General features: G+C 41.7%; 1 long non-coding RNA gene and 1 pseudogene across 3 annotated transcripts in view; both read left to right on the top strand.

The window, feature by feature from the left end:
• LOC100621837 (uncharacterized) overlaps window positions 1-25,767 on the top strand; it is a 130,030-nt gene that overhangs the window by 79,771 nt on the left and 24,492 nt on the right. Inside the window, exons 3-4 of one of the 3 annotated variants that reach the window (XR_014820045.1) lie at window positions 1,132-1,292; window positions 11,445-14,109. The exons of 1 other annotated variant lie outside the window; for it this stretch is intronic. This is a non-coding gene — a long non-coding RNA (uncharacterized LOC100621837). Of the gene's footprint in view, window positions 1-1,131; window positions 1,293-11,444; window positions 14,110-25,767 lie in introns of those variants that run through there. One more of the 3 variants, XR_014820048.1, reaches the window with a different exon arrangement.
• Window positions 6,980-7,838, top strand: LOC146398606 (small ribosomal subunit protein uS5 pseudogene; annotated as a pseudogene).

The raw sequence follows: 25,767 nt of genomic DNA, 5'->3' as shown, positions 1-25,767 counted from the left end.
AGCTACGGAGATCGGTGTTCCTATTTGGAAGTCCTCTGTGGTGTATAATTGTTTGGCGATGGCTGGTGGGGGTGAGGTTTTATAAGTCATGTGTGATGCTGAGAAGAGAAAAGGAGCAGAAGAGAAGCCAGCAGGAGAGATCACAAGGGAATGAGGAGAGGAGCTGAGGGAAGAGAAGATGGCCAACAGTGTCAGATGCAGTGAGTGAAACAGAGACAGAAAAGCACCTGTTGCGTTGTTGTTGATTTAGTGATAGCTGTTTCGGTTGTGCCAGGAGAACATGAATGACCAAGTAGAAATCATTAAGTGTAAGAGAGCCCTTTAAGTCATCCGTGAAAGCAGAGAAGGAAAGAGTTAAAGGGATAACTTAATTACTGTAGACAGGGAGAGACCTGCTAAGAGCATGGGAGAAATTGAAGATAAAGAAAGGAAGGAGGATATATTTGACGGAACAGGCTCTCAGAGGACTTGGATGAGCTGTACTCCCAAGTGCATGCAGAGGGCTTAGCATTCAGCAGCTGAAGGACCACCTCTTCTTCTGAGGTAGAGAGGAAGAAAGCAAGGATCCAAACACGTTTTTGGGTCAAAAATAGGGGCAGGGTGTCAAGATATTTCTTTTTCTATGGCCTTCATTTTCTCCATAGAATAGCAGGTGCAGTTGTCTGAGAGTCAAGTTGGAAATGGGATTTGATGGGAGCAGAGATAGTTCAAAAGAGGCAGCTCAGATGTTAACATTTTTGGACAGGATCTGGAGCAAGGTGACTGGGCACCCTGGGAACTCAGACGGGTGGACAGGTCATTAATTAGGAACCGTGCCATTCCACACAGTTAGGAGATTTTCTCCTGAGCTACACAGTCACTGGACAAGTCTATGAATGGTAAGTAGGTGTTTGAATTTATCCAGGGTTGGAGGGTCTCCTGGCAGGTTCATCCAAGAGAGAGAGATCAGAAAATTCGAAGAGACTGCAGATGGAATCTCAGTAAGATTCAAGAACAAATGTATGTGGTAAGGGAGGGAGACAGCTTTATCCTCTTTGTTTCTCAGTTCTCTGCCTCCATCTATTTAAAAACCCTTTGCTTGGCCATGGACCTTGATTCTACTTGTCTGATTCCCACTGTCCCTTTTCTTAGCATTGGATCCTGCTTCCAGCATTTTCAAAATCCATGCCTCAGGCCCCACCTGATGCCCAGAAATTCTGCCACCTGGAGATCACTTGTGGTGCCAGCCAGCCCCCTGGGACCAGTGTTTGGCTTCTTGGCTTCTTTCTGGAGGTAGTGTGTCTCCTCTCCAGGTGGGTCACTCTTTTGCTTCTATGTCCCAAGGTCAGGAAGTGATGTTTTCTGGAACTAGAAAAGAGAGGATCAGAAAGCATTACCCTTATTTTTATCTTCCTAAAATATGTCACCTGGAAATGAGAGAAAGAAGAAAAATCACTATTGAACCTTTTAGTCTCTTCCCTTATGAGACTGAAAAGATGATTGCGTGTTATCAGGTAATACAAGAGTGGCTGATAAATGGTCATATATTCAAATACTGGTCATATATTCAACTTTTCTGGAATAATTCTAAGAAAATTAACCTGTCCCTTCTCTCCATCTTTACCATGTTTTACTGAACCTGAGAGGGTCAAAGCCAGAGCTAGACTTGTATTTTACGGATGTCAACAGGCTGCTGGCTGTCTGCCCTGCAGTGTTCTCCTGCTCTCTGCTTTGTATGCAGGTCATATTTGAGAGCCCTTCTGTGAGGCTGCTGCAGGGTTTCCATCTGTCTTGAGCTCAGTAGAGCTTCAGGGATCACGATAGGAGATTCACATGCACTGACAGGATTTTTATTTCACCTGCTGTTGATAAAGAAGAAACGTGAAAATTCCATATAGTCAGGCTGTTCCTTTTCTATCCAGTATTCATTGAATAAACATCTATTGACCACCTACTAAGTGCTAGGTACTTACCCTCCTTGGTTCTAAAGATACTAAAGAGAACTCAGATATAATTCTTAATAGTCCCGTGGGGGTAGAAGAACTGTAATTAAATAATTTTTGAGATAAATGTCAATTTCAGCTATAATCAGTGTTACAAAAGAGAAAGTGTATACACAAACACATATTTTATGACTGTACCTGAGGCATAAGGAAGTTCCCTGGCCAGGGACTGAATCCAAGCCACAGCTGTGACCTATGCCACAGTTGTGGCAGCACTGGATCTTTTTTTTTGTTTGTTTGTTTTGTTTTTGTTTTTGTTTTTTATTTTTATTTTTTTATAGATTTTTTTTTTTTTTTTTTTTGTCTTTTTGCTATTTCTTGGGCCGCTCCCGCGGCATATGGAGGTTCCCAGGCTAGGGGTCCAATCGGAGCCATAGCCGCTGGCCTACGTCAGAGCCACAGCAACGCGGGATCCGAGCTGCATCTGCAACCTACACCACAGCTCACGGCAATGCCGGATCGTCAACCCACTGGGCAAGGGCAGGGACCGAACCCGCATGGTTCCTACTCGGATTCGTTAACCACTGACGGGAACTCCAGCACTGGATCTTTTAACTCACTGTACTATCCAGGCCAGGGATTAAACCTGTGCCTATAGAGTGGCCCAAGATTCTTAACCCACTGTGCCACAGTGGGAACTCTAAGTATACTGTGTTTTGAGAAGAGATCAGAGGTACCCCGCTTTACTATGTAGGGGCTAGAGAGAATTTCTTAGAGGAAGTTCCACTTAAGATATGAATAATAGCTGGGAACTAACTAGGTGGAGAGTGGGAGGGGTGGATATAGGCCTGGAACAGAAATGAATTGAAGGATAATTATGGGCTTGAGTTCAGAGAGTGAGGTGACATGTTGGGCAAGATGAGTTCCCAGAGTAAATTGGAAACATTCAGCATTTTTTAAACAGTGGAGTAACACCATCAGTTAATATTACTGTAGTAAAAAGGATGGATTCAAGGTGGGGAAAATGAATATTGGGGACAAATAGTTAAGGGACAATCTCCACGGTCCAGCTAAGTAATGAGAGTAGGCTAGATTAGGATTGTGGCCGTAGAGACTGAAAAGTATAGAAGAATTCATGCTGCATTTCAGCCATAGAACTAACAGGACCTACACATGGATGAATGTGCCCAGGGCAGAGGGCAAGTGAGGGATGATGGATGATTTCCAGGATCTAACTATAGGGATCATAGTGACAGTGTTCAATCAGAAGGCTAGGGGACAAGCAGCTTTGGTCAGTGAGGTCCTGAAGTTAACATAATGCAATGATGTGCATGTCTTTTTCCATTTTATGTAATTTTCAGAATTCCTAAAACTATTTTTAGTTTTTTAGAATTTGGAAACAAGTTATTTGTGAAAAGTGTATTTGTAGGTCCTTTGATATCATCATTGGAGATATGCGTGGTCAAAGACAGAACAACTGCATTTTCAGTAAGAGACACAATGTGTGTATAGAAAAGTATAGAATTAAAACTGAAAAGGAAGTGGGAATTTAAGGCTCCCAACAGTGGAAGTGTGTGTGTGTGTGTGTGTGTGTGTGTGTGTTGTGTTTTGGCTGTATGTAGGGGTATATGTGGGCAGATTACAGGCAATAGATGAGCTTATTTTCTTACATACCACATCCATAAATTTGCTACAGTCTTCCCCCACCTTCGTGTGTCGTGAATACAGTAGACCTTATCCTCCTGTGCAATGATAAATTGAGACAAATTTTCTCCTTATTGGTTTTATGGATTTTTTTTCTCCTTAAAATCTGGAATAATATTTTTTCTTTATATTACTGTAAATAATCATTCAACTTCAATGCTGAATATTCCAGCTCTTTTTTCCCTGAAGTTCCTTGCTATTGCTATTTGTGTTGGATGGGGCACTGGGTCCAATTATAGCTTTGCATTTAATTACAAACTTTGCATATGTGTGCATTAATTAGAAGATTTTATTGCTTTGTATTTTATGGCTGGAGGTTGTGAACTATAGCAATCCAATATACCACTTAAGGGGATAATACAAATTTAGAATAATAAAAAGAAATTTATAATGATCATCTCAGGCATCCAAAGTATTGTATAGAAAAATAATAAAGCATAAATGCAATATACACAAGACTCAAGCCCATTCTCCTTCTTTAATTAAGAGATTTAATCTTGTAAAAAGACATTTAAAGATCTGGCACAATATATAGTTGACACGTATTTAGGATAAGGATCTAAAAGTAGGACCTTAAAAGTGTGTTTAAATGTGCCTGCCCTCTAGAAGAAAAGGGATCATGGTGTTAAAACCCACTGCTCTAAGTTCATTTGTATGTGAATAAAGTGGTCCCATAATGATGAGGAGGAACACAGGTTGTTTGAAGAAGCCTTCAAAATCAAGAATGCTATTTATTGCTAGAAAAGAATGAACCTATATAACTTTGTAAAACAGTAATTGGACTGAATGTTGTAAGACTAAAGGCAATAGTAACTATTACAAATGCTGTAATCTAGTTAGTAAATATGTTTCTCACAGGGGCATTGGTTAGAAATCCTGAAACAACTCCATGTATATACTAGAGTTGGACAAATAAGATCATATATTCATTTATGTAATAAATAGATAGAGGAGTTCCCATCACAGCTCAGCAGAAACGAATCTGACTAGCATCCATGAGGATGTAGGTTCGATCCTTGGCCTTGCTCAGTGGGTTCAGGATCTGATGTTGCTGTGATGCCGGTTGCAGATGCAGCTTGGATCTGGTGTTGCTGTGACTGTGGTGTAGACCAGAGGTTACGGCTCTCTTTGGACCCCTCACCTGGGAACCTCCATATGCCATGGGTGTGGCCCTAAAAAGACAATAAACAGACAAACAAATAAATAATTAAGGTATATAATAAGCCAGGTTTCTCATTATTGGAGCAAGGGAGGAAGGCTAAAATCAAACTGTAGTGTTGGGCTAGAATCAGAGGTATCAGTATAAATTCACAGACTGTGATATATACACACAAAAACAAAGATATGAGTATATGCATGGGTTAGTATACACACAGGTATTTCCTAGCTCTGTTTGCTGAGAGGGCCTAAGAAGCAATGCCATTACAATAGCAATGAGTATATCTGGTGCCCAGAGCTTGGTTTTTAAATACACTTCAATGAAAGGAGCCAGGGTTCATAATGGAGTGGTAGATTCCAGAGGTGAGGCAGGGGAAACTCATGATTAACTGATACCATCTTGCAGTATAAGGAAGTGCTTTAGAAAGGAAGTGTGCTTGCTCTAAGGACACATGAGTCAACCTGAAGGAAATCTTGCTGTCTAAACCTGGAACAATTTGAGCAAGAGAAAAAAATAATAAAAACACTGATTATAATTAGGGTCTCCTCAAAGAGTGCCTTAAAGGGTCAGCCTTCTATGAGAAGCAGTGGCCCTGGAGACCAGGAGCAATTCCAAGAAGGAGCTTGAGGATCCAGAGGAAGAAACTGGGCAGAGGTTTCTTTGGCTTGCTTGGGAAGTAGGGAGGGAATTAGCTCCCTGAAGGAGCAGAGCCTGGAAGAGACAGTGACTGCAACAGCTTTGAGCCCTGAGGGAAGCTAGTGTTACTTGGGCAGAATAGGTTCAAGTAGGAAGAGGAGCCTGGGTTAGGTTGGGTCGTTGTGGCTGTAGCAGGATTGTCTCCTTCTAGTGATTCCAGAGGAACAGACCACATAGACCTCTTTTTTCTTTGTAAGGATAAAGAAAATTCATGGGAACAAGAGTGGTGAGGGGTTTCTGGAACTGGCATACGGAGGGTTCCTGAGTGTAGCCCCCTCTCTGAAGTGAATATATTGGCTCCTTTCTGAGGAGGCAGAGGGACATTCAGAAAGAGGAGGCCTGAGAGACCTGGTGTTCCCCAGCTTTGGGGCTCTCAGAAGTCTTAGAGCAGAACATGAGGAGGAATACTATGAATTATGCTACGTGTAAGGAATATGATAACCTGCTGACTTTCTCCAAGCTCTGCTCAGGCTTCCCTCAGTGGGGTGGTTTGAATAGCCAGACATCAGCTTAATGGCTTTCCTTAGTTCCTTTTATTACCTCAACTAACTGCTTTATTATCCTGACTATTTCCTGATTATCCTAATTATTTCCAGGATAAACCTCCTTCTTATTATTATGTAAACTTTAGGTAGATTGCTACCTCAGAATTATAAATTATATAAAGTGTTGCAAATATTAAGGAAGCAAAGGATCAAATAAAGGTCACTGGAGTTGGCGGCATCAGTAAATTCCCTTCTGCTACAAATGATGCTAGGATGCTAGGATGAATGGATCTGTGAGGAGAAGTTTCTCTGTGTCTGATCCTTACACCAAGACTCCTTGGAAGATTACCTGAGACCGGTAAGCCCCTTTAAGATTCACTATGACCAAAGTCTCCTCCCTTTTCTTTTTTTTCCCGCCTTTTTAGGGCCAAGGCCTAAGCCGAAGTCACAGCAATATTGATCTGAGCCTTGTCTGCGACCTACACTATATAGCTCACGGCAAAGCCGGATCCTTAACCCACTGAACAAGGTCAGGGACTGAATCCAAATCCTCATGGGTATTAGTTGGTTTTATTACTGCTGAGCCACAATGGGAACTCCAGAAATCTCTGTCTTTTCAATATTGGTGATGGTGATGGGGAAGAAAAGAGGTTAAGAATGAGGATGTTGGTTGCCTGTCTAAACATTTACTACCCCTATCAACTCTTAACATAAACTCAGTATCCCACCCTCCCCATTGAAGTCATATGGGGAAGCGGATCCTACATCCAGCTCCAAGGGCTTGATTCATTCAAGGGGATATCAATGTTCATTTATTTAATGAATATTAAAGAAAACTTATGTGCCAGGCCTTGTTTTAGGTAAGTAAACAATTCCAAATCCCCACCTAACACAGTGAAGTTAACATTGTAGTATATGCTTAAAGAAAATGTACAAATGAAAATGCAAAACACCTGGTGATGAAAACTCAGGAAGAAAACAAGGCCTTCAACAGGGATGGCAGGGGATGTAGGATGTGGTGTGGGGGAGGGTTGCTATTTTAAAAGGGTGATCAAGGAAGAGCTTGATGGTTTCTTCATAAAAACACCAAATGGTGCTTCTGAAGCATAGTCTGGCTGGAGTTGGGGGTGGGGGGCAAGGTCATGGAACTTGCCAAAGCAAGACCGGGACAATGAGTGCCTCTCTGTCACCAAGCTGGGCTGCCTCATCAAAGACAGGAAGATCAAGTCCCTGGAGGAAATCAATCACTTCTCTCTGCCCATCAAGGTGCCTGAGATCATTTACTTTTTCCTGGGGGCATGTTTCATTGGGATGCGGTTTTGAAGATTGTGCCTGGGCAAAAACAGACCCATGCTGGCCAGTAGACCACATTCAAGGCATTTGTCACCATGCTGGTGACATGTCAGTTTGGGTGTCCAGTGGTCTAAGGAGGTGGCCACTGCCATCTGTGTGACCATCATTATGGGCGAGCTCTCCACTGTCCCTGTGTGGTGAGGCCACAGGGAACAAGATGGGCAAGCCCGATACCGCCCATTGTGAGGTGACTGCCCTCTGTGGCTCCAGGTGTGTGGCCTCATCCCTGCTCCCAAGGGCACTGGCATTAGCTCAGCCTTTGTTCCCAAGAAGATACTGAAGATGGCCAGAATTGATGACTGCTGCACCTCTGCCAGGGGCTGCACTGCCACCCTAGGCAACTTTGCCAAGGACACTTTCGATGCCATTTCCAAGATCTACAGTTATCTCACGTCTGATCTCCGGAAAGAGACAGTGTTCACCAAGGCTCCTTATAGGAATTTCACTGACCATCTTGGAAAGACCCACACCAGGGTTTCCGTGCAGAGGACACAGGCTCAAGCTGTGGCCACCACATAGCTTTTTATGAGAAAAGTAAAGTGAATGAAACTAAAGGAAAAAAAGGGCTTGATGAAGTGACATGTTCTCCTACCCTTGTCCTGTTTTAAAAGGAGGTCAGTTCCGCTAATGAAATCAGAGAGGAAGTCTACTGGGGAACTTGTAGGAAAATGTTTCCTCACAACAAAGACAGAGACACAGGAAGAGCCAATCTCCCATCTTCTTCTGGATGTTATTATAATTGAATGCGATGCCAGGAAGAGCAGCAGACACCTTGCTACCAGCTTGATGACACTGAGAATGGCAGGGTGGAGAGAGGAAGAGAGAACAAAATTTAGACCTTGATTATTTTTCTGAGCCACAGAATTAACTAACCCTGAAGTCTGATCTGTATCTGCGCTTCTTGTAATGTGAAATAGTAATTTTTCATATTGTGTATGCCAGTTTAAATCAGGGTTTCTTTTACTCGCAGCTGAAGTCATCCTAACTGATTTAGAATGGGTCCTGGTAGCTTTAACTGACTGCAATAAACTGGTTTGCAAAATTCTAAGGAGAGAGAGGTAGGAACTTGTGACATTGCCTATAGAACTGGCATTTTTTCCTGTACACAGTCTTAGATGGAAGCTTAGTAGAGCTTGAAGCAGTTGGCAAAACAAACAAACAAACAAACAAAAAACCTAAAAAACAAACAAACAAAAAACAACTACCTGTTAGAGCTCATTTGTGCAAGACAATGACATAAGGGAATCCAGACACCATTCTTAGAAACCTCGTATTTGGGGAATCATGGCTGACATATCCTAATTTATAATTAAGTATGAGTAAGAGCTGTGTAGATAGAGCATAAAGCTGGGTGATGACTGCAGTAAATAAGAGTGGCAATCGTAATGCCGTAGAAGCACTGGTGTGGCTGTGATGGTGGTGATGGTGGAGAGCTGGCCACATTAATAGTTGGAAGCTAGCCTTTCAAAAACTCCCATTGTAAATGAGAGCTGGTAAGAACGACAGGCTCTGAATTCATTGCCACAAGATGCTAACCACGGGAGGCAGTCTAACAGACCCCGCCTTCTTCCAAGATGTCCACATCCCAAACCTTTGAACCTGTGAAAACCTATGTTATGTGGCAAAAGAAATTTCTGCAATGTGATTGCAGATGTGATCAAAGTTCTGGACTCTGAGAATGGGGAGATTATCCTGAATTATCAGTGTGGACCTAATCTAATCCCATGATTGCTAAAAAAAGCAGAAAAAATTTTCTAACTGGAGTCAGAGAAATGTGATGGATGAGATATGGGAGAGAGTCTAAGAATGAGAGGAACTTGACCCATCTTGTTGGCTTTGAAAATGCAGGAAGGGAAGCAGGTGCTAAGACATGTAGGTGACTTCTAGAGGTCAGTAAAGGCGCTTAGTTGACAGCCAGCAAGCAAACAGGGATGTCAGTCCTACAGTAATAAGGAACCAAATTCTGCCAACAATCTGAATGAGAGGAAAAATGTCTCCCCTAGAGGCTCCAATAAGGGAGCACAGGCCACATGACACCTAAATGTTCATCTGGAGACCCATGCTAAACTTCTGACCCATAGGAACTGCTTTTGTGGCTCAGCGGGTTAAGAACCCAACTAGTATCCATAAGGATTCGGATATGATCCCTGGCCTTGTTCTGTGAGTTAAGGACCCAGCGTTGTCGTAAGCTGTAAGCTGTGCTATAGGTTGCAAATGTGGCTTAGATCCTGCATTGCTGTGGCTGTGGTGTAGGCCGGCAGCTGCAGCTCCAATTCAACCCCTAGCCTGGCAACCCATATGCCACTATTGTGGCCCTAAAACAAACAAACAAAAAACAAATATAAAAAATCAAACAAAGAAAAGAAAAAACCCCCCTCAAACTTCCAACATACAGAGCTGTGAGATAATCAGGGTGTGTGGTTATAAGCTGCTAAATTCGTGGTAATTTGTATCACCGCAACAGAAGATGAATACACCCACCTAGCAGAGAGCTGTGTTCTGGGTGGATGAGTAAGGGCTGAACTACTAGGGTGTTGGAGAGGTAGGGCGTGCAGGTTTGAAGTGGCCCAGGTAAGCTGGAGGCAAGGGGATTGGTCTGAGCATTGGGGTGGAGAAGACATGGAAATTGGTGGAGGCAGAGCAGGTATGTATCCTATGTTACAAACTACCTGAGATTTGGTGGCGTAAAACACTAACAGTTGCCTGTGGGTCAGCAGTTAGGATGGGCCAAGCTGTTTGTTTCTGAACTCAGCTGGGTTCTCCTGCATTCACAGACAGCTGCTGGTCAGCGAGGCAGCTGCCTCTTGGGTTGACTTGCCAGCTGGGGTGATGAGAAGACTGGCCATATGCTTCTTACCATCAAGCAGATTAACCCAGAGTGGTTCACAGGGTTGCTGGCAAGGATCTCGAGAGCAGCAAGAGACACTTTTCCAGTCTCTGCTTGTGTTGTATTTGCTCCTGCCCCACTGGGCCAAGAAAGCCCCACTGGGCCAAGCAAGCCATGTGTTGGTATGTTCGTTTGCTCAGCCTGCCTTCACAAAACACCATACACTGTGTTACACAGTGAAAAAGCTACAGAAATGTAGCTTTTTCACAGTTTCGGTGCAAGAACATTTAAGATCGAAATGTCGGCAGGCTTGGTTTCTTCCGAGGCCTCTCTCATCAGCTTGTAGATGGCCATTCTTTTGCTGTCTCTTCACATGGTCTTTTCTTTGGATGTGCTTCCCTGGTGTCTCTCCTTATAAGGACATCAACCACTTTGAATTAGGGCACTACCCTAAAGCAACTGTTTTAACATAATCACCTCTCTAAAGGCCTCATCTCTAAATATGGTTACATTCTAGTTACTAGCAGTTGGGACTTTAGCATCTGTATTTTGGAGAGAAATGATTCAGCTCATAACAGTCAATATGGGAGGAGATTGCCCAGAGGCATGGTGAGTGGAAGGCATGAACAGATTTGGGGTGCAGGAGGGGCATGACTCTGACAGTCTACCATGGAAGGTTATCAAAATGTGGGAGAGGAATTGAAAATTCACACTATTTCCCAGGGTTGACTTTGTTCACGATATGGTGTTTTACATGGAGAACAGACACAAATGTGTGGTTGCCAAGGGGAAGGGGGAGGGAGTGGGATAGACTAGGAGTTTGGGGTTAGTAGATGCAAACGATTATATTTAGAGTGGATAAGAAATGAGGTCCTGGTGTACAGCACAGGGAACTATATCCAATCACTTGTAACAGAACATGATAGAAGATAATATGAGTAAAAGAATGTACGTATATATATGACTGGGTCACTTTGCTATATAGCAGAAATTAATAGAACATTGTAATTCAACTATAGTTTAATAATAATAATAATAAAATGTATGGTGTCTTAGAGAACAGGGTCTGCAAACTATGACCGTGGGCTAAGTCTGGCCCCCAAATGATTTTTAAAATAAAATTTTATTGGAACCCAGTCACAGCTATTTATTTGTTTTTTTGGCCTGTGGCTGCCTGGCCTCCTGCTACAATAACAGAATTAAGTAGCTGTGACTGAGACTATATGTCTTGAACACTTTTAGTTCATTTTTCTTTTTCTTTCTTTTCTTTTTTTTTTTTTTTTTGTTACACACAAAAGTTCCTGGTCCAGGAATCGAACATGCACTGCAGCAATGACCGGAGCCATGCAGGATCTTTACCCACTATGCCACCAGGGAACTCCTCCTGGCTTGCAAACTTTTAACCTATTTATGATCTGCCCTTTTTACTTTTAACCTATTTATGATCAAGTGTGCCAACCCCAGCATTAAGAGAATTACAAGAAAGCTATGAGTCTTGTGGAAGAGGGGTTAAAAAACCAGAAAACTGGCAAAAGGACACATGCAGTGCAGGGGTGGATAGGAAAGTGGAGGCACAATGTCTCTTGCTGACTTCAAGAATCAGTTGTCTGTAAATGAATTACCAGAGGAACAACAGGTCTGGAACTGTTACAAGGATTAGTCTGAATGGGCTGCTTCTGAAGTTGGCTGAGATGTCTTCTTGGAGCACTGCCTTACACAGCCTTGGCCACCCACTCATCTGCTGCCCACACATCTTCATCCTCTCCAGCATTATCTAGAGGCGTCTAGTTGTCATACACAGAAAAAAGAAGGGGTCTCCACTTTGACAGGGACTGGCCTTCCTACGGTATTTCATACTAAGCCTCATTCACACCCAATACGAAGGCGGCACTGCTTTTAAAACCCATTTCACATTTTAAAACCACTTCTGCTAGGCATGACTACAGCTGTCACTTCTTGTTATTTGTGGAGAAGCTGGACACTCATAGGTTTGAAACATCCCATCCATTTGTTCGATGGACTTCTGATAACCATCCCTGCCCACTGGGTATGAAGTCGACACCAATTATGCAGCTGACTGCCTTCACGAGCGTTTTAGAACAGGCCAAGATGCCTGCTAGTTCCTTTTCACGTCTGGGCGCGTGGTGCTTAAAGGCCTTCGAAGATGGTGCCATTTTCCTATTGCTGCGAGGAAAGCGTGCTGGGAGAGTCTGGGAATGAATGAAAGTTGTGAGTAGGCTGGGGGCTGTCTGCACTGCAGACGTGGTCCGAAACCCTGTTGGAATCAAGAGAAGCCGGCTTTTCAAACCCTTGCTGCAGAAGCCTCGTTATAGCTGAAACAGACCACTTGAGATGGAAGCACAGACAGATTGGCTGCTGATGACAGCTCACCAGGACTCAGCTCTCCATTCAGGTACATTGATATGCATATTCACTCTACTGGAAAAAAAATCATCTCCTCTTCTACCCTGGGACACTGCTTCTGTAGTCTCAGAATCTGCTATTTTATACCCACCTGCTGGTACAATATAAGCAGCCGCAATAGGCATCAAGCACTGAAAAGCTCTGAGGAGCACTGTTGCTGCGTGAATTGCTTCCTTGCCCGGTACTGCTTGGTGATTGCAAGATGGATTGCTAGATTAGTACAGGCACACAGTGTTTGTGTAAAGAACAGGGAGGGTTTTTTTTCCCCCTGCTTCTCCTTCTACCAGCTATTTCTTACCAGTCCCTTTGCTTCCTATAAAAAAAGTGAGGTATTTGTTAATGTCATTTCTCGGTGGCAATTCAAGGGACAGAATCACTGACTCAAGCCTGAAGTGAAACTCCTCTGTTTCTTTCTGCCCTCAGACTGCCAGTTAAGAGCCTCTCTAGCTACCAGACAAAAAGGCCACTCGCCTATGCAACTGCAGGCTTGAGGAAGCTTCCAGCACAGTTCTTTGATGTTTTAGATCATGAAGGAGCTAAATAAACATAGCTACATTTCCCCAATGCAGAAAGCTGTTTGCAAACACAAAGACAACTTGATGAAACAGGTAGAGAAGGACAGGCTGCCTGGAGGCCAGGAGGCGGCCTCATTCTTTGGGAGATGTGTGCAGCCTGTGTGGGTAATCTATGTTAACATCTTGTCTTCGAGATGTTGACCTCACTTTGATTCAGACATTCTAGAAAAGAATTCATTTCTTCTCCATGTCAAAGCTGTTTATCTGGCTTAGAAAATAGCTGCTTTAAACAGAAGTCTTTACACTTGTCTGGGTAAATTCTGTTCCAATTTTTTCTTTGGCCACCAGTCAAAGATAACAGCTGTGCACTTGTGGGTTCACTGAACTCTACGTGCTTGTTGGCTGTGTCACCAACCAGAGGGAATAACCAATAATTAGAACATTTTGGGTCATCTTGGGAAGAAGAGAGTTTTCTTCTGTTTGGAAAGGTCATTCGACCCCCACCCCCACTCTGATTTTCCCAAATGTGGGTCTGTCAGCCGTTACACGTGGAGCTGAGTGTACAACCCAGACTCACGGCCACTCAGTCCTCTGTGTCCCAGATTATAACCTGATAAATGGAGGCTTGAAACTATATTTAATGCTTTTCAGCTTAACCCCTAGCTCTGCCACCGGCCTGGCCCATGGTAACAAGCAAAAGGACTCGCGTATTCCCAGCACATCAGCATTTCTGAGCATCATGATTTGTGACTCAGACCTTGAAAGCTGTGGGGTTCCTTCCTAGTGGAATCAATACAAGTTTACATAAATATATGTTTCTGGGTTCCTTTTGTTCTTGCTTCAGAGTTCATGTTTCCTCCCTGGCAACAACAAACTAGGGGAGGGTGGGGGAAGAGAAATGGAGCAAGATAGATGATTCAGAAGAAATTATTTGTGTGCGTTCTCCTTTCCTTCCTGATTGTGACTTTTTCCATCCTGTTCATTTATGAAGGATAATGTGTGGGAATTTTCTAAAAAGATAAAATTTATCTTGTGTATTTAAAGAATAGAATCATTCATCTAGTCATATAATCAGATACAATATATAATATTATGTAATATGTAATGTTAGATAATAACTTACACACATCATATATTATGATATACATATATATTACATGTATGTAATAAATATTGTCTATTATATGTTATACATATATTATAATACACATATAATAATGTATACTATGCAATACGTAATATTCTAAAACATATTCTGTTATAATATTACATATAATGACTTGACTTATTCCTACATGAGCTGTTTGTGTGTTGGGGTGTTTGGTGGTCTTGCACCTGTCACGGCAGGGGTAGGCATCCCAAAGCTTTACTCCAACAGTGAAGGAGAGGCTGGTTTGCTGCTGAGGCAAAGAACAAAGTGAACTCTCCCTCTGCCTTCAAAATCTGCCCCCATCAAGGGGACCAGGTTGGCAAGAGAGATGGTGATTATTTTTCGCTTGACTTTATGCCATGGATGGGAGAAACTCACTTCGACTTCCATAACCTCAAGGATGAGATGGAAGCCACTTTTGAAGACTCACCTGTAGGATTGTCCCTATTTCCAAGTACCACCCAACAAGATGCTCTCACTCTGCTGTTGGATGTGCCCTGGGCACATGGAGGGCCTCAGCCCCCTGTGTCTGTGTTTGTGAAACACATAGCACCCAGCGAGGTGGCAGGTACAATCACTATTCAGCTCAACAAATTCTGGGCTCATTTTTTCGCCTCTGCTTAGGGTTGGGACAGGAATGTGCCAACATTTTCCATATTATCTAGTGGCACCTTTGAGCATGTTTGTGCTTTTGGTGTCACTCTGAATTCAGGAGAGCATGGAACTACCCAATATACTCTGATAACCTATAAGGGAAAAGAATCTGAAAAAAGAATGGATACGTACAATGGAATCTCTTTGCTGTATAGCCGAAATTATCATAACATTGTAAATCAACTATGCTTCAATAAAACCTTAAAAATGAATCATTAAAATTAACCCCCCCCCTGCTTTAATCATCTGTGACTTCCCTAGCCTTAAATCCTATTTCATTAAGATGGTAGATGAATGATTGTTATTGTCAGTTAACATAGATAAATTTTCTATGTCTGGGTTCATTTAGGTAAAATCCAGCTACCTAAATAGGTAAGTTGTGTGGACTATCTGCACATCTCCCATTTATTTCTTTAAAAATACTTTCAATGACATTTTATTCTTAAAGGGACAAAGTGGAACTAATCTGAAGGCTATGTGCATAAAGTGTATCCACTCTATTAACTGACATGTGACCATTGAGATAGATTCTTAAAATGAGCCTAGATCAGGATTGAGATTACTGGTTGGCAACAAGGGACCTTGCCTAAAAAGCCATGATATGAAGATATCACTAGCATGTCCTGATTCCTGAAGATAAACACTCAGAGCACAGGGGATACCACCGAGCCGTTTTACTGACTCTAGAGCCTGAGGGCTGTTTCTAAACTGGTCTTGAGAATGAAGGGCTCCAAATAAGCCAGGACTGTTTAAAATCCTCTTCAAAGATGGAACGTGTGAGTTCAGCTGGAGGAGGCTCAGAATGACTCATCTTCCTGAAACAAGACACAAAAGTGCCACTACACTACTGGGTCACCTTTCCTGCCTGCTTGTAGCATCCTTCTAAGTTTGAAGGAACAAAGGGAGGTGGGAGGGAGAAATTCATCCAATCTCAGAGGTGTCTGCACTTGCAAATTATTTCTGTGAAGATTTAGAATTTGGGGAAGGACAGGAAAGTGTGCAGCAGGGATTTTTTTTTTTCCTCCTCAGCACTTCTAGCAATGGACTGATTGGTGTGAGGAATTAGCTGTCCTGAGGAGAGTTAGGTGCAGCATCATAATGGGTCCTTCAAGTGAGCCTTGGTTTCCAGTGTATTGGTTTTTAAACCGAGGGCCCCTCCAGCAGTTCTCCTCTGTACATTCCTCATGCTCTCTCTCAGGGGGTGTAGTAAACAGATTGTGGGTCTCTATCCACTAATGTGTTAAATTGGATTAATTTTTATGCTAGGGCCTTTTCTCTTTTTTCTGCAAAGTGCCTTTATCTCCACTTCTGGCAACACCACATAGGTGCTCATTTAACGATGAAAAAGGACTCCCAGAATGTCTATATGGGCTTAAATAGATTTAATGGCTGCAGCAAGGCTGATCGCCTCCTAACACACAGGAGTAAATTATGATTAAGTTTTCTAGGGACCTAGAGAGAAAAATGTAGACATTTATACTAAAGAGACAGAAGACAATTTTCTTACGTATCTGAAGTTAGGTATATTGATGATCATTGCTATTATCATCCTCATTTTATTCCTGCACTGAAGTCATGCTTTCTGACTTATCAACATCATGAGAAACAAATATTTGGAGAAGGAAACAAACATTTGGGATAGGGATAAATCAGTAGATATGGTAGGTAGCGGTGCCTTTTTGTCTTTTTTTTTTTTTAAGGTCCAAACCCGCAGCATGTGGAAGTTCCCAGGCTAGGGGTCAAATCAGAGCTATAGACACTGGCTTACACCACAGCTCATGGCAAGGCTGGATCCTTAACCCATTAAGTGAGCCCAGGGATTGAATCCATGTCCTCATGGATACTATTTGGGTTTGTTACCACTGATGTGTGATAGGAACTCCATAGGCAGTGGTGTCTTAATACTGGAACCTATTCCTGTTTCCATTAGAGTTTTTACTTTAAATCATTAGTCCCTTAACAGTGTTTAGTAAGGGCTGTCTTTAGATTAAGGAAAGAAGGAAGTAGATAAATCTTTTAAATGACCTACTATGTGTCGGGCACTGTGCTAGCTACTTATTTTTTTTTTTTTTTGACTGCACCTATGGCATATGGAAATTCCCAGGCTGGGGGTTGAATCTGAGCCACAGCTGTGACATACACCACAGCTGTGGCAATGCTGGATCCTTAACCCACTTTGCCCCAGTGCTAGCCACTTTTCATTTTTATCTCAGTTAATACTCATAATGTTCTTAGGAGGTTTTATTTTACAGGTGAGGGAATTGAGTAAAATAGAGGTAAGTGGGGGGCAGAAGGATGAAGAACTGGGGTTCCAGTTGTTAGTCATTTTGGTTCTGACTTTACTAGCTTCCTGACCTTAGGGTTACAGTGGTTCATATGATATTTGAAAAGGGCAGAACAGAGTTTTTCTTGCTGGGGGACCACAGGTGCATTGTTGGATCTGAGGGGGAGCAGAATTTGTTACCCCCAAAATATGCCATTTTAACATAAAGATTATTTTAGGCTGATCATTTCTTTTAAGAAAGAGCAGACAAAGGAGCTATGAAAGTGAGTAAGGTCTCTTTTCTAAAAGATAATTGCATGCATAAGGGAACTCTCCATTTCTAAGTGTTTTCCTTGCGCTACCAGGAAGAGGAGGCTGACCAAAACTCAAGAAACTGTTATCAATAGAGATGGCATGAACTCAAAGCCATAGTCTTTTTACTGTACTTTGATGACTTATCTCCCATAACGGGCCTCACTCCCAACATCTTCTGTCTTTAGCTGGAGATGGTACTTAGCTGGGGGTTTTGGGTCATTTTGGCTCAGTTTTGGTCATTTGGCTCAATTTTTCTGGTTATCTCCCATGTATACAGGAGGTACACATGTTATTAAAGTTGTGTTTGTTTTTCTCCTATTCACCTATCTTTTATTATAAGAGGTCTTAGCCAAGAACCTAGAGAGTAGAGGAAAAACTCCCACTGCCATTCTTCAGGAATAAACAATTTCTGAGCCCAGTAGGAGGATCTGCTGGCACAAGCACAAGGTGTGGGTGCTGGCCATGCAAAAGCTTTGTTTTGGGCATTTGGTAACATAGCTCCACCCAACTCCAGAGCTTGCAAATATTGTATAAACAATGACCGACAATTACTGAGCACATACTCTGGGCCAGGAACTGTTCAAATGGCTTAGCATATCAACTCATTGACGCCTCAGAACCTTACAAGGTAGAAATTGATATTATCTCCATTTAACAGAGGTTAAGTCCCCTATCAAAGATCACAAAGCTATTAAATAGTGGAACTGGGGTTTGTTCCAAGGCAGGCTGGCTTCAGGGTGATGCTGTTGACCACTTCTGCACTAGCATTTCACCCAGGCTCTCGGGGTTGTCTTAGGTGAGGCAGACTTTTGGAGTCGAGAATCTAATTCCTATGACTCTTCTTATTCATCTCCTCCTTCCAACATGCTGCTGTCTGACTTACTCTCATTCTGGAGGGATCACTCTTTTCCTCTTAGAAGAACTTCAACTCTCTTGAGATCCTGTTCTCCTTTGTTCTTACAAGAGTGGATGACCCATTACTGGGTTCAGCACCTTTGGAGCCTGAATTGTTAGCAACCAATAAACTCTAGCTTCATTTTCTTGGAGGGCAGGGAGACGTCAAACTTCAAATTTTCTAGAAGGTGAGTAGAAATGTTTGTATTCCATCTTTTTAATATAGCAAAGAAAAAAAAACCAATAAAACAGTTGCATTTAGACAAGTCACTACATATCCTGCCACAGAGTAATCAAATGGTAGTTCACAGAACTATAGTAAAAGTCTGGCTTTACAGCTCCACTCCACCATATAACCAACTGGCTGAATATATAACCACACTAAGTCCTTGGCTTGTCATCTATAAAACAGGTATAATTTCTGGTTCACTGTGGAGTTGTGGGACTCAGTGAAGATGGTGTATAGGAAGTGCACATCACAGTGCCTGTCTGTAGTAAGACTTTCATAAAATACATCTGTATTAATTATGATTACTGCAAGCCCTGAGTGCCTAAAAAACTGGCTGAAGCTATTGTATTTTAACTTTGTAACTGCTTTGAAGACACTCAGTGTGACTTAGAGTATCTTAAATAATTTTGGGGTTTGCTATACTCTCACAGCCTCTTTTCTTTCTCCCTTTCTTTCTTGCTTTCTTGATTTTTTGCTTTCTTTCGGTGCATCCATGGCATATGGAGGTTCCTGGGCCAAGGACTGAACCTGTGTCACAGCAGTAACCCAAGCCATAGCAGTGACAGTGCTGGATCCCTAACATGCTGCACCACAAGGGGACTCCTCACAGCCCCTTTCTTATGGAACACTTTGCTACATGAGAAGCATTGTGTTAAGTGCTTTCCACAGACTCTCTAATCTTTACCGACAAACGTCTAATGGGCCATGTCCATCTCTAGCCTCATTTCTCTTTTTCAAAGTGCCAGAGCTAGGAAGGAGCAGAGATGGGATTTGAATACAAGCTTCTTTTTTTTTTAATTGCTCAATGAATTTTATTACATTTATAGTTGTACAATGATCATCACAACCCAATTTTGTAGCGTTTCCATTCCAAACTGCCAGCGCATCCCTTACCCACTAACCTGTCTCATTTGGAAAACAGTTTTTCAAAGTCTGTGGGTCAGTATCTGTTCTGAAAAGAAGTTCATTGTGTCCTTTTTTTTTTTTTAAGATTCCACATGTAAGTGACAGCATATGATACTGGCATCTCACTGTCTGACTGACTTCACTTAGCATAATAATTTCTCGGTCCATCCATGTTGCTGCAAATGCTATTATTTCTTTCCTTTTAATGGCTGAGTAATATTCCATTGTGTATATGTACCACATCTTCTTTATCCACTCCTCTGTTGATGGACATTTAGGTTGTTTCCATGTCTTGGTTGTTGTATATAGTGCTGCAGTGAACATAGGAGTACATGTATCTTTCTGAGTCATGGTTTTCTCTGGATAGATGCCTAGCAGTGGAATTGCAGGATCAAATGGTATTTCTATTTTTAGTTTTTTGAAGAATCTACATACTGTTTTCCACAGTGGTTGTACCAATTTACAGTCCCACCAACAGCGTAATAGGGTTCCCTTTTCTCTACACCCTCTCCAGCACTTATTGTTTGTAGATGTTTTGATGATGGCCATTCTGGCTGGTGTAAGGTGATACCTCATCGTGGTTTTGATTTGCATATCTCTAATAATGAGTGATGTTGAACATCTTTTCATGTGTTTTTTGGCCATCTGTATGTCTTCTTTGGAGAATTGTCTGTTTAGATCTTCTATTCATTTTTGGATGGGGTTGTTTGTTTTTTTGATATGGAGCTGCAGAAGGTGTTTATAAATTTTGGAGATTAACCCCTTGTCAGTGGCTTCATTTGCAAATATTTTCTCCCATTCTGTGGGTTGTCTTTTCATTTTGTTTAGGGTTTCCTTTGCTGTGCAGAAAATTTTAAGTTTTATTAAGTCCCATTTGTTTATTTATTTATTTTTTATTGTCATTGCTCTAGGAGGTGGATCTGAAATGTTGTTGTGGTTTATGTTGGAGAGTATTCAGCCTATGTTTTCCTCTAAAAGTTTTATACTATCTGGTCTTATATTTAGGTCTTTAATCCGTTTTGAGTTTATTTTTGTGTATGGTGATAGGAAGAGTTCTAATTTCATTCTTTTACATGTGGCTGCCCAGTTTTCCCAGCACCACTTATTGAAGGGGCTGTCTTTTCTCCAAGCTTCAGGTCCTCAGCATTCGATTTTGCTTGTGGCCAGAAACAGAAGCAAAAGAACCCATTACTAGAATCCAAGTTTTAGGTGCAGACTCAAATTACTGACAGATAGCTAAGTGAACCCATCTCCTCTGACCCTCTCAGAGTCTGCCTTCTCAACTAGAAAATGTGGTAGGTAAGGTAACCAATCCTGTAGCATTTTCAGGAAACAAATGAAAGAGCAGTCAGGGTCTGGTATGGATGTTCATTGGACCTGGTGTTGAACAAGACCCTCCTTTCCTAGAGTGTGAAACACTTGAGGCCAGATGGTTGGGGTACTTGTTGTTGCCCCAGGACAGGGAAGCCGAGAAGTGGGTTTACTCAGGAAAATGAAGCTACTTTAGGAAAAAATGCTCAGCTGGTACAATAGCAGGGCAGAGTCTATTTCCTAACAAGCCGACTTTTCAAATTGCAGGCTATGACAAAGAGAATATTCTAAATAGAGAAGGCACAACCATCAACAATTAACTATCTCATTCAAGAAGTAAACCTGATTTGTTTATGATGTAAGATTGTAAATGAACTACTTCTAGTTCAGCAGGGAAGATAATGTACTCATGAAACTAAGCATCGGCTAGATCCTGAAGGCATGACTTGGTGTTTTAAAAAAAGTCAGTTTAGGACAAGTAAAACCTGGATAAATTGGTAAAATATTGTCCAAAGAACCTGAGTTTTCTACTTGTTCCAGCTTTTGATGCCTTTACATGCATCATTTTGACGACAAGCATAAAAGGGTGATTTGAGTAGGTGAAAAATTTACTTCCTTGCAAGGGGTTTTACTGGTTTGATTTCAAATACGTAGGAAAGGCTTATTCATGTAATATTTAAAATAAAAATTTTAAGTGTGACTAAGGTGGCAAATGAAAAAAAATCACAATTCTCTAAATGTCACTTCATTCAGTGGTGCACATTGTCTGCGTTTCTTCTCAGCAAGTGGGAAAATGAAAAATGTCATGTACACACAAGGTTGACAAATTGATTTTTCTTTGTGAGTACACATCTCTGCATTAAGAATCAGAAAAAAAATTTTTTACTTTACATGTTTAATGCTGAATTTATACCATTTGGCCCATTTAAAAATTGCTAAGAGCAAAGAGGTAAGACATCAATATTTCCTGGTGGTGCTTTCTTAAGTAGCACTTGCTCCACTGAAGCTGACTTCAGAAGGTAAATCATAATTTTCAGGTATTATTATTATTTTCAGCATTTCTAGATAGAAAATATAAAATGTTAAAAATACTCTAAAATGACCTTATATGTAATTTTTGCTCTTTCAAAAATGGATTGATATGTAATCTTTGTTCTTTCTTCACTCAGAATCCCTAAATTCTCATATGACTTTTGCTCTAAACTCTACTCCCGTGAGAGCCCTCAATCCTCAGAATAAATATAAACTATATAATTTCTCCCCTGTGGCTATCTGTAAGATGATTTCCCAAAAGAACGAAAAAATTGCTTTTAAACAAAGGCTAAATATGGAGTTTTGTAAACTGTGATTAAACTTCTTTGAAAGTTTTAAGCCAAGGCAAAAGAGGACAAGCCAGGCTATAATAGAATTCATCTTACCAGCAGCATCACATAGCATTTGCTTTCCTGCACACTGACTTCAGCTGTGATTTATTAGGGGACCAAGTTCATGGCGTTGTGCCTGATCTTCAGAGACCCGGCTTCAAATCCTGATTTTACTCACAATTGAAAATTGAGGCTGGTGGTCAGGGCCCAGCCTCGTCTGACATGATTGTCAGCCTGCACTCGGGGAGAATGGCCGTCTAGATAAACAGGGAGTGTGAACTTGCAGGTCAGGGACTCAAGTGCGTATCAGTGGAGTTTTTATCTGCAGTGAGCCTGGGAGGGGCTGTGATGCCTGACCCTCCTAGCGGGAAGCTTATTAAGCAACCTGACAAAGTAGGGTAATACAATCCTAATATCCTCTAAAGGAAGCTTTTGTTCTTTTCTTTTTTTTTTTTGGGGGGGGTCGAAGCTTAAGAAAATGACTAATTATTAACATTTTAGAAAAGAAATAGCTCTGGGACTTGGAATGTCTGTGTAAAATCTTCAAGGCAGCCAATTTTGCTTCCTGGCATTTACTTGCCCTGTGCAGCTCGTAAATAGTTTCCATGTGGCTGCTGCTTCAGTACAGACCTCTGATAAGATGAGGGGGGAAATTAGTTTTGCAGAAGTCTGTCGGTCCACGGATAATGTGTATGCCTGAGTGCAATTTTTAAAAAAGAAGTTTTAAGAATGTTCCGGAGAAGGAAGATTATTTGTTAACTTTCATGGAGAATCATAGAAAAAGCAGAAGATTTACGAAAATAAATTTTATAATCTGAGATAAGACAACAAGCCAATCAATTAATTTCAATGTGGAATTTAGAGACCTATAATGGGATGTGACCGTAGTTTAATGCTATCTTTTTTTTTAATTTTTCAAAGTTTTATTGAAGTACAGTTGATTTACAATTTGTGATCATTTCTGTTGAACATAGTTTAATGTTAATTTGCTACCAGGTCTTGGGTTCTCTATTCCCATAATATGAGACTTCCTCTTGCTTTTGATTGCATATCTATGTCATGCAAAAGGGAAGATGATAGGTCCCACTATGGCAGGTCTCTTGGGAAAATGTATGCCATTCACTATGCCAAAACTGCAGATAGGAGAACATGGAGCTATTTTATTTGAATATAATCCTAGTGGATCTTTTTTGGTAGAGATGGAGGCAGCTTTGGACTAATGGTCTCTTTCGCCCATAGAAAGGTCATCTCATCCATAGGAAAGCCGGTATTATCTGGAATAAATTATGAGTCAGCCACCTTGTCTTGATAGACAGTGGGGGGAGGTCCTCAGGATATTGAATTTTATTTAACATCACCTTTCAAAGCACTTACTAAGGGCCAGTGCTACTCTAAAGACTGTAAAATATTAACTCATTTAGTCCCCAAACTATCTGATGAGGTTGGTGCTATTATTCTGTTTTCCAGATAAGGAAACTGTGGCACAGAGGGGTTGAGATGAAGGTCATATATCTGGTAAATGGGGAGCCAGGATCATCCCAGGCCAGGCAGTCCATCTAGCTCTATGGTCCTTGCTCATTCTAAGCTGCTTGATGGTGATGTACCTCAACCCACTAGCCTTTCTCACTAGACTGACCTCAGACTTGGTACACAAGGATTTCTACAGATGCTCAGAGGTCATCTTTTTTTTTTTTTTTTTTTTTTTTGGTCTTTTTGCCATTTCTTGGGCCGCTCCCATGGCATATGGAGTTTCCCAGGCTAGGGGTCGAATTGGACCTGTAGCCACTAGCCTACGCCAGAGCCACAGCAACATGAAATCCGAGCCGCGTCTGCAACCTACACCACAGCTCACGGCAACGCCGGATCCCTAACCCACTGAACAAGGTCAGGGATCGAACCCGCAACCTCATGGTTCCTAATCAGATTCGTTAACCACTGAGCCACGACAGGAACTCCGAGGGGTCATCTTGACTATAGAATTTAAACTGCTTTGATTTTGGCATTTGGTGCTGGGTAGCTCATTTTGCCCATGTCCATGATATTCAATTTCCCATTCTTTTTTTTCTCTCTCTTTTTTTTTTCTTTTTAGGGCCGCACCTGTGGCATATGGAAGTTCCCGGGTTAGGGGTCAAATTGGAGCTACAGCTGTTGGCCTACACCACAGCCACAGCCACACTGGATCTCAGCCACATCCACAACCTATGCCAGCAGCTTTTGGCAATGCCAGATCCTTAACCTACTGAGTGAGGTCAGGGATCAACCTGCATCCTCACAAACACTATGTTGGATTCTTAACCTGCTGAACCACAACAGGAACACCAGTGTCCCAGGTTTATGCCTTGTCTTTTTGCAGTCTCTCCCCAGCAAGCACCTGATCTGAAGCAAGTACCCAGAGGTTTTTGACGGCATGGGACCATTTGACCTTTGCTGACTGGTCTCTGGGGACTTTCAAGTTGTACCAATGAACAAAGAGTGTCTCCTCTCCATTGCACTGATTAGGAGGTAGCTTTACTTGTGGCATTACTTGACAAACAAAATTTAATGGTTATTAGAGATCCCGAAATAGAAATGGAAAAAATAAAAATAAAAAATAAAAATTTTTATTTGGAGAAATTCCCCAAATAGCTTTTAAACATCAATTTCACAGACCAAACTAGAGGGACTTTAATGGCCTCTAGACCCATTTTGCCAATGCTAAAGTATTTTAAAAAATGAAAACAATGCCGAATAAGAGGATATTATGAATGTAGAAAAAGTGATTTTAAAGTAGAAAAGCTTCCTTCATATTTGTCTGTTTGTGATATGTCTAGATTATAGGAGGGGTGGCATAGTAATAAACCTCCCTTGACCTAATGTCCAACATTTCCCAAATAATCTAAGCACCTATGCTAACCTCTTAGGCTTCACCCAACTTGCCTACTCACTCTAATTGTTTCTGCTCCCCGGAGTCTTCCAAGACCTAGCTCCTCACTGTCTCTGGAGGTCATTTACAGCTTTTATGTGGTTGTCTGTATCCCTCCTGCAGGACTGTGAGCACACACACCATGCACATGTGTACGCACATGCAGAGTGGAGAGATTTTATCTTTGAGCTCTTCCTCTTCTCTCCTCTCCACGGATTCATCATAAAGACCAGAAGATATCAGGGCTGTTTTGCAGATGTGGAGGGTGGAGATAGTTGAGGATTAAAATTGGCTACCCCTCACCTTCTAGATGTGTGGCATTTTCTTATCTGTTGCAGGGGAGGGTTAAGCTTTGCTCAGCTGGTAAGGAGTTATTTTCAGGAGTGCAGAGGATTTTCCAACAGGAGTGGTTTAGACTGTTTGCTGAAGCAGTGGAGATCACAAGCAACCTAGAGAAGCTATATGTAGTACTAACCTCCAAGCAGAGATGCGGCAGGTCCTTCCGGCTTTGAGGTTTCTAAGGCTAGGCTATTTCTACATCTGGTGGGTATCTCACGATCTAAGAAATAAACTCAAAATTTGAGAATAACCACATCCTTGACAAGAGGTAGCCTTTTCTAAGGAGGAAGGCTGCAGCTGTCTAACAATGAATTACAACATTCCACAGCTGTCTGGGCAGGAAATGAAGAAAATT

This window comes from Sus scrofa, chromosome 11, assembly GCF_054392235.1.
Source record: "Sus scrofa isolate SSC_HxYL_T2T_F1_AM1 chromosome 11, Sscrofa_HxYL_maternal_Yorkshire_Landrace_v2.0, whole genome shotgun sequence".
Classification (NCBI taxonomy): Eukaryota; Metazoa; Chordata; class Mammalia; order Artiodactyla; family Suidae; genus Sus; species Sus scrofa.
This window is presented reverse-complemented; position numbering and strand designations above follow the sequence as displayed.